Here is a 10126-nt window from a genome sequence, read left to right on the forward strand (position 1 = left end):
TCCTTCTCTCGCTGTGTCTCTCTCTGTCAAATAAATAAAATCTTTAAAAAAAAAAAAATGAATTCTTTTGTAATTTGATTACATTTTTCCAGCCTCAGGGATTTAATTATGATCAATCTTGAAATGTATGGTCTTCTTTAGAGATCAATACTAATATTCCTATTTGTAAGATTCTAATCACTGAATACATAATTATTGTTATATTGCAGTGTTTTTGTTGACGTTATCATTAGTTGTTGAGAAGGAGATTCTTACCAAGATGCTCTGTAATCTTAATGGTCAAGTCTTGATGATCTGAGGTAATGAGAAGAATCCTTCAGTCCATAATGAATTCAAAGGTCTCATTTTAATCCATTTCATACTCTCATGATTTTAAAAAGGATCATATAGTACAAGCGTTTGTTGATTTAAATCTCCCACACGGTCTATTCCTCACAAGCCTTCTGGTGTTAATAAGCAGTAAAAGGACTATAAAGTGGGCAATGAAAAGATGAGATAAATAAAGAAAATGGATTATCCCAAATTATATAATTGAGAGTTGACAGATATTCCCAAAGCCATAACAACAATATCTTCCTTTTCAGAAAAAGAAACACTGCCTGCTTCTGCAAGCAATTTGAGATGCATTTTATTTGATTAGAAATACAGAGGGGATTGTATAAAATCGTATGTTTAAGTTCAAAGGGGTTTTTCAGATGATCTGTGCCCATCGCCTCAGCACAGAGATGAAAACATTGAGACCGCAGGTGACTTGGTGGCCCTATTATAATCCAGGCTATTCGGGGTCACTTAGTGGATGGCTCCTCCCCTGGGTTTAGGAACCCTTCTCTTACACATCTTTGTCATGCTTCTTCCCTCACACCTTGTGTTTTTTCTTTGCTCTTTGAGGCCTTCTCTTCATTCTCTCCACCAAATATATTAATGTCACACGTTGTATTAAATTTTATAGTTTTATAATCCTGTTTTTTATATAGTGCTTGTCTTAATATTACATGTTGTAAATATTACAGCTAAGAGTGGAAAAGAAAAGCCATGAAATATATAAAATATTGAGCCCATGCACAGTTTTGTTATTGACGTTAAATACGCCCAATCAACACAAACAGACTTACGTGTACTTACAGAAAGAAATTTATATGTGAAGCCCCTTCAGTTATGACTGATTAGACAATTTATGAATAATTTATGACTTGTTCATTTATACACACTAGGAAATGATTGCTTTACTTAAATATTGTCACTTATGTACTATTCTTTCTAGCTAAAGTGAAAACAATATAATCCTAAAATAAAGAAACAATGGAAATTGGAATATGGCTAGATATGTGAAGTATCTTAGGCTCATAACTTGAAAAGTAGACTTAGAGGGAGTCTGGGTGGCTCAGTCGGTTAAGCATCTGCCTTCGGCTCAGGTCATGATCCCAGGGTCCTGGGATCGAGTCCCACATCGGGCTCCCTGCTCGGCAGGAAGCCTGCTTCTCCCTCCCCCACTCCCCCTGCTTATGTTCCCTCTCTCGCTGTGTCTCTCTGTCAAATAAATAACTAAAATCTTTAAAAAAAAAAAAAAAAGAAAAGTAGACTTAGAAATAATCTACTACAATGTTCAAGGTAAGGATTTCTGTTTCAGCATTTATTGAGCTTCTGAGTGAACACCCCTGAACAATTCTCTCTTAGTAGGTGACTTCTACCATGTTTAAATCAAAATCTGACTCTATCTCTCAATTATATAATCTTCATTAATTCTAGATTTTCTGTTGGATGGGGACGTACAATTTAATGATAATAATCCTCTTCTTCCGTTTGCTCTACCATGCTTGTTTTTCCACACATAAACATTTTCCATTTCTCTAACTTTTAACTCTTTTCCGATAACCTAATATCCTAAAGCATCATCATTCTGTTTATGTTTTTGCATGCACTTCATTTTTATTTTTTAAGGTTTTAAAAATTTATTTTTAAAGTTAACATGTGCATAAAATGAAACTGAAAAACACAAGAAGCAAAGAACAAAGTCATCCATAATCACAAGCAGTTTACAGTTTGACTTCTACGTCCCATGTGTGTATCTACACAAGTAAGCATTTTAATGTAATTAAGATCATACAGTTATGTATCATGCTTTGCACTTCATTTTTAAAATATAATTCTTAAATTGCCAAACCCTAAAGTAAACATAATGTATCAGATGCATTCTCATGAAGAAAGAGTAGTGTAAGAACATTGCTGTCTGTTTCTGGACATATATTTTTTTAAGATTTTATTTTATTTATTTGACAGAGAGAAAGAGTGAGCACAAGCAAGGGGAGTGGCAGGCAGAGGGAGAGGGAAAAGCAGGCTCCCAGCAGAGCAGGGTGCCCAACTCGGGACTCGATCCCAGGACCCGGGGATCCTGGGAGCCGAAGGCAGACGCTTAACCAACTGAGGCACCCAGATGCTCCTGTTTCTGAACATATTTTTAGCAAGACGACATAACATAGGATTAGTTCTTTTAAGAAACACATGACTGTATTGTTTAATGTTCTTTTTACAATCAGAAAGTCATCTCCCAGTGCTGTACTTAAATGATGTATTTATTTCCTAATCAGAAAACAGAATAATACATTTATCCCTCACAAAATACCTTTCTAGATATTAATGAAATAATAAAATTATGATTTTTTTTCTAAGTGAATTTGTAAGCCAGTAGGGGGCACACAGGAAACATCTAGCACACACTAGATAGTAAAATATTTACTGAATAATTGAATAAACTAATTTTAATGCAAAAAAGAATTAAGTATCCTCATGGAGATATAAACAAAGTGTTATAGCAGAAAAAGGGAAAGAAAATTTTATTTAACCCAAGACTTCAAGAAAGGTTTCATTGTGTAAGAAATTTTAAGTTTTCAAAGATGAAAAAAAATGTTGAAATACTTACTGTATTACATTCTAATTTTTGGTTTACTTGTCTATGTTTCTCATGTGACTGTGTTTCTTTTATGGTAGTGACCCATCTTAATACTTAACGTCCTTAATACCAAATATAGAGCCTGGAATAGTTTAGACATTCACCACATTCTTGAATGGATGAGTAAATTACAGAGAATATTGGAAAATAATATAAGATTGAAAAAATATATAAGTAAAGTGACACAGTGGGTTCTCTTTCCATGGTAACTGTAATAGAGTTTTCATGGAGAGATTTGTTAAAAAAGACAGTAGAAAGGGCACTTAATGTCACATAATAGCTGTTGTGGTTGCCATGGTAAGGATGTTAATGTGTCGAGCCGTGACACTATCTGAAAGACGGGTGGTATAAGATTGGCATGGTTTTCTAGGAAAGAAACACTAATCATTAATAGGAAGGCACTGAAAAGGTTCTGTTTGAGTAGGCTGGCGAGATCAGCAACTATTAGAATAACCCAAGACAGAGTGAGAGGTGTCAAAATTAAGGCGCTGTCAGAAGAAAGTTTTTTAAAATTGGTTACATACAATTCACATCATAGAGACACGTATTACAGACTCCCTTGCTAACTTTTTAGTTGAGGTATTAAGAAAAAAAGAATCCAGAAACCTCGCTGTGCATCTGAGAAGATTGAGATGACTTTAAAGGAAATGGTTCTCTAACCTGTTCTGCTTACCCACTACTCATTCTCCATCTTTCTTGCCATTGTTCACTCTTATTTATCCTTCAGATTTTTCTAGGTTCCTACTCCCTCTGTGCATCCAAACTAGCCTTCACTTATGCTAGTATTTAGCTTATTTTTTAAATTATTTTTTAAGTTTCATTCTTTCCTAAGATGATTCCATCTCGAAGGCAGGGGTGATTTCTGGCTTATTCAATGTTGTGTCCCAATATTTAGGTGTATGAAATGTAATAAATCTTTCCTAAATAATTCTTTGATTACACACATATGGAATCAAAATTAAGCTATTTTATCTCCTGGATTTGTGGTCATCAATTTATTTATAAATTCATTTAGGCAAACATTTATTTATTCATTTATTTAAACACATTTTACATTTCTGTGAAATGTCCTAGATGATAAGCACTGATAAAATATAAGACAGCCATATTCTTGATAGAATTGTTTGCTTGATGTTTCTTGATATTAATTTTTGTCTTGCAAAAATAACCAGAGGAAAAAGCTATTGAACCTTTATTCTGTTATCAATAACTTTCTTAGATTTCTTTTTTCAAATCCAGGGCTCATGTATTGTTCTCTTTCCTCTGAACTATTCATCGTTATCCAAAATCCATAAATGGCACAAGAATTTAAATAAATAAAATACATTATATAGAATATATTTTTAAAATATAATAGTATCAAATAGACTGATGATTTCTTTCTTTAATGGTTATAAAATATATTTTTGAAATTATCATATATGTATATATAAAAGGAAATATTTTCTATAGAATTGTATTCTCAAGAAAATGTGTCTTTCAATAGACTGGAGGAAGAATAATAAGCAAATTTGTTGCTTGTGCTTTAGGTATCCTATCCAAAAAGACATAAACAAGACTCATATCAAGGAGCTTTGTTCCTATCTTTTCATCTGTGAGTTTCATTGTTTCAGGTCATATGTTTAAGTGTTTAATCTATTTCAAGTTAATTTTTCTGAGTGATGTAGATAGGGGTCCAGTTTTATTCTTTTACATATCAATATCCAGTTATCCAAGCACCATTTATTGAAGAGACCAACTGTTTAAGCCCTGAGGATGGGTATGGGGGCGCTGTGCCATGGGCTGTGGAGAGTTGTATAGGACTGCTGGCTCGGTTCAATACCTAACTGAGGATGTAGGGTGGGTTCCACACTTCCCTGAATAGCCTGGTTAGGCTTAATAGATGGTTGAAACTGGGTTTATATTTAATAGTTAATGAGGTTATGAAATAGCTTCCCTGCCCTGGCAGGGAAAAATTTAAGCAGAATTTTCATCATTTACTTGTTTTTTCTTTTGTATTAGAAAACAGTCAAAATATCTGGCTGCTACTTTAACAGTTTACTGAGTGATCATGAGACAGTGATGTCACCAAGATGGTGACAGAAGTTCCTAACTTCACTCCCCCTTACAAGAAAAACAACTAAGATCTATACAAGAACAAGACACCGCTGAGAGAATCAGGGGTGAGGCAGAAGCAAATTTCTGCACCTCAGAGACCAAGACAGACTGAATTAGAAGGATAAGTGAAGGGGCTACATGGAGATGACATTGCCCCTTCCCCAGGAGAGTGTGCCATCATGTGGAAAGGTCTCTCCTGAGCCTCCAGTTCCTCAAGTGGGAAAAAAGAGCCCACAGGGCAAAAACATGCCCCGGGATCCTTGATGCTGTGGGTCATTTTGTAGGAGCCACTACTCTGACCTCATACCACAGAGATTGCAGAGGAATCTGAGGGGCTCAACCACTGGGAATCTGACTGTGATGGTGAAAGGGAAGGGTGCTTACAACAACCAGCACACAGATCTTGGCAGCATGAGTTCACACCTGCAGTGCCTAAGCAGTAAGCCCAACCAGTGGTTTTACTCATCTGCAGAACTGAGGGGCACACCCTGAGTAGGGTACTTAGTCGGGTACAAACCTGAATGCTTTGGGGTTTTGCAAATGAAGAGTTTTGCTGGGCCTAGAATCCAGTTTGCTCATGTCCAGGTAAGGTGCTGAGTCACAGTCCCACCTGCTGTGGAGAGTGCCTTCCAGTCACATCTGACCTGTAGGGCCTGTGACAACTCCTGGAAGGTGTGAATCCAGTGGTGCTAGAGCCAACAGAAGTGCAGACAAAGCCGATTGCCCCCAGAGCATGCAGTCTTCCCATGCTACGTACAGGCAAGGGGATGCATTCATACACTAGTCTGAGGGTAGCTCCTGGACCTTTCCAACTAGAGAGACCAGGAAAGTGAGTGTAGCCTGGAGTAGTCCCTCTCCCTCCCATCCGGGAAAGGTAGCTGAGACTTTGCCACTCCCCACCCCCTGCCCCCAATGTGAGAGTATCTTTCAGCCTCATTTGACCCAGGGGTGGTGAAAACAACTTGAAATGGATTAAAGACTTAAATGAGTGCCATGAAACAATGAAACTTACAGATGAAAACATAGGAACAAAGTCCCTTGATATAAATCTTACTAATGACATTTTTGAATAGGATACCTAAAGCACAAGCAACAAAATAAAAAATAAGCAAGAGGGACTACATCAAACTAAAAAGTTTCTGCACAGCAAAAACAAAACAAAACAAAACAAAACTATCTACAAAGCAAAAAGACAACCTACAGAATGAGAAAACATATTTGTAAGCCATATATCTGATAAGGAGTTAATAACCAAAACATAAATTACTCATACAACTCAGTAGCAAAAACACAACTAACCCAATTTAAAATGTGCAAATGACCTGAGTAGATATTTCTCTAAAGAAGATATATGAAAGTCCAACAGGTACATGAAAAGATGCTCAACATCACTAGTCATTAAGAAAACACAAATTAAAACCACAATGAAATAACACCTTATACATTTTAGAATAGCCATCATCAGAAAGACAAGAGATAACAAATGCTGGCCTGGACATGGAGAAAAAGGAGTCCTGGTGCACTGTTGGTGGGAATATAAATTGGTGCAGACACTATGGAAAACAGTATAGAGGATCCTCAAAATATTAAAAATAGAACTACCATAATGATCCAGGAATTCCACTTCTGGGAATATACCCAAAGGAAATGAAAACACTAACTCAAAAAGATATGTGCACCCCCCTGTTCATTAGCAGCATTATTTACTATAGCCAAGACATTGAAATTGTGTAAATGGCCATCAGTGGATGAATGAATAAAGAAGTTGTAGTATATATACTCAATAAAGAACTATTCAACCACAAAAAAATGAAGAAATTCTGCCATTTTCAGCAACATGGATGAATCTTGAAGGCATAATGCCAAGTGAACTAAGTCAGAAAGAGGAAGATACATATTGTATGATATCAATTATATGAGGAATCTCAAAAAATGTTGCCTTAATTTATAAAGAAAGAGATCAAATTGTGGTCACCAGAGACAGAGGATGAGGAAGGGTAATTGATGGAAGATTCTCAAAAGATACACATTTCCAGTTATGCAATAAATAAGTACTAGGGATGTAATGTACAATATGATGACTATAGCTAACACTACTGTATGATATATGAGAAAGTTATAAAAAGAGTAAATCCTGAGTTCTCATCACGAGGAGGATTTATTTCTTTTCTTCTTTTTCGTCTTCTTTTTAATTGTATATGTAAGAACATGGATATTAGCTGGACCTGTTGTAGTAATCATTTCACAGTATCACACCATCATGCTATATGCCCTAAACTTATACAGTGCTGTATGTCAATTATTTCTCAATAAAACTGAGAAAAAGAGATCATGAGGCAAAGCAACCTAGATATTTATTAGTTCATGTTAAAATTAGTGAAGTGATTGTTTCAGTTTGTAATTACAATCAAAGGAAAGTCTATCATAGGTTTTGGCACAAAATGTGAGGTTAGCATGTTATTACGCATATAATAGATATTTGATAAATATTACATGTTGAATAACTCTAGTGACAAACTCCTGACTATTTGGGCCAAATTTGTTAATGTCAAGTAAATATAATTTTATAATAGCCTCTGCACATATGTTAAAAATAAAAGCTTGGAATATGGAATTCTTCAGTCTCTTATATATGAAAATTATGAATGGCAGTGTGTATTTCAGATGTATTTATTAAAATAACAATTATAATCTTTCTATAAAAATAGATATAGAAGGCATATACTCAAGGGCCCACTTTATCTCAATGTATGTTTAAATAAAAGGATCACATTATATCTATTATTAAGAAGCTTGCTGTTTTTTTACTTAATAAAGTGGCTTGGAGAACTTTCCATATCTGTACATCAAGATATGGGCTATGGGCTATCATAATTTATTGAACACATTTTTTTGTTTCCATATTTTTCATTATAATCCATGCTGTTGTTAATATTTCTTTCTCTCACTTTGTGAACACATGCTCATGCACGCACAAAAAGAGAAAGAGGTAGAGAGAGGGAAAGAGAAACAAAGAGAGAGACAGAGAAAGAACTAGAAGTTAAATTGCCAGAACTAAATTTACACATTTTTTTTTTGCACGGACAATTCTAATTTCTTCCCAAAAAGGGTGGGATGCTTCACATTCCCACCAAAAATGTGTGAGGATATATACTTCATCACACCATTATTAGCAATGGATAATATTAATATTTTTATACTTATAACTATGTTCAGCAGAATGTTTTCTTTTAATTATATTTTCTAATAGTAATTTTGCTAATAAATGGAATAATTATAAGTTTATTATATCAAGCCATGTTCATTCATATTAGTTTAAATATATTTTGAGGGTATTTTGTGTTTTTACACAATTATTACTATTATTACTATTACATTATTTTAGTATGAGGCTTAAGAAAATTAATTTTTAGTCTGGTAAATCAGGATTTGGTTCGCATGTTTAATAGTGACTTTTTGTTTTTATTTTTTTTAAGATTTTATTTATTTAAGAGAGAGAGTGAGAGAGAGCACAAGCAGGGGGAGGGGCAGAGGGAGAGGGAGAAGAAGCTTCACGCTGAGCAGGGAGCCCGATGTGGGACTCGATCCCCGGACCCTGGGATCATGACCTGAGCCAAAGGGAGACGCTTAACCGACTGAGCCACCCAGGTGCCCTTAATAGTGATTTTTTAATCTTAGGTAAATTCTTTATTCTTTCTTTAAGACATTTATAAAAAGTCTTGGCTTTAACTTTGACTACCAATTCTATTTCTTCTGTAGTTATTAGTCTAGTTAAGTTTCTGCCTTTTTTTTTTTTTTTGGTCAGTTTTGGTTCTTTACATATTTCTAGGAATTAACCTGCTATATCTGATTTTAAAATGTATTTTTATAAAGTTGAATTATGATCACTAATTTTTATCTATCATCTATCATCAATTTATTTATCTTCCTGATAATTTATATTTCTACTAAATTTTATTATCTTTGATAGCTTTGTCTTTGACTTCTGAATTAGACAGCAGTTTAAATTTTTAGTGTTAATTATATATGAATTTATAAGTGAACATACTTTTAAGACTATGCTTTTGTTGTTTTATTTTGGATTTATTGCATTCGGGTTAAATAATGTGGGTATGCAGGATTCTAAAGTTTTTTTTAAGATTTTTTATTTATTTATTTGACAGAGAGAGACACAGCGAGAGAGGGAACACAAGCAGGGGGAATGGGAGAGGGAGAAGCAGGCTTCCTGCAGAGCAGGGAGCCCGATGTGAGGCTCGATTCCAGGACCCTGGGATCATGACCTAAGCCGAAGGCAGAAGCTTAATGACTGAGCCCCTCACGTGCCCCAGGATTCTAAAGTTTTTTAAACTAATTGGGATTTCTTATGTTTCCTAATATAGAAAGTTTGAAAATGATGCTTCAATGGGGTATTTATTAATCATATGCTATTTTTCTCTTTTTTTTTAAAGATTTAATTATTATTATTTTTTAAAGATTTTATTTATTTATTTTACAGGGAGAGACACAGCGAGAGAGGGAACACAAGCAGGGGGAGTGGGAGAGGGAGAAGCAGGCTTCCCGCAGAGCAGGGAGCCCGATGCGGGGCTCGATCCCAGGACCCTGGGACCATGACCTGAGCCGAAGGCAGACGCTTAACAACTGAGCCACCAAGGCGCCACCAAGATTTAATTATTTTTTAGAGAGAGGGAGAGAGAGAGAGAGGAGAGAGAGAGAGCCTGGGGGAGGGACAGAAGGAGAGGAAGAGAATCTTGATCAAGCTGACTCTGCACTGAGCACAGAGCCCCACGCGGGGCTGGATTTCACGACCCTGATATCATGACCTGATCTAAAACCAAGAGTTGGATGCTTAACTGACTGATGCTTAACCCAGGCACCCCATATGCTATTAACTTTTACTCATTTATTGAATACATGACTTGTCATTCCGTGAGAGAAACTTACTGAAACTTATTAGGATAAATACAAATTTAAAAATTTTGTCTTGTGTCCAATATTTTTATGCTTTACACATTTCATAGCTATACTACTTAAAAAAATCTATCTATCTATCTATCTATCTATCTATCTATCTATCTATCTATC

This window comes from Mirounga leonina, unplaced genomic scaffold (genome assembly GCF_011800145.1).
Source record: "Mirounga leonina isolate KUSES-001 unplaced genomic scaffold, KU_Mleo_1.0 Mir_151, whole genome shotgun sequence".
In the NCBI taxonomy this organism is placed as follows: Eukaryota; Metazoa; Chordata; class Mammalia; order Carnivora; family Phocidae; genus Mirounga; species Mirounga leonina.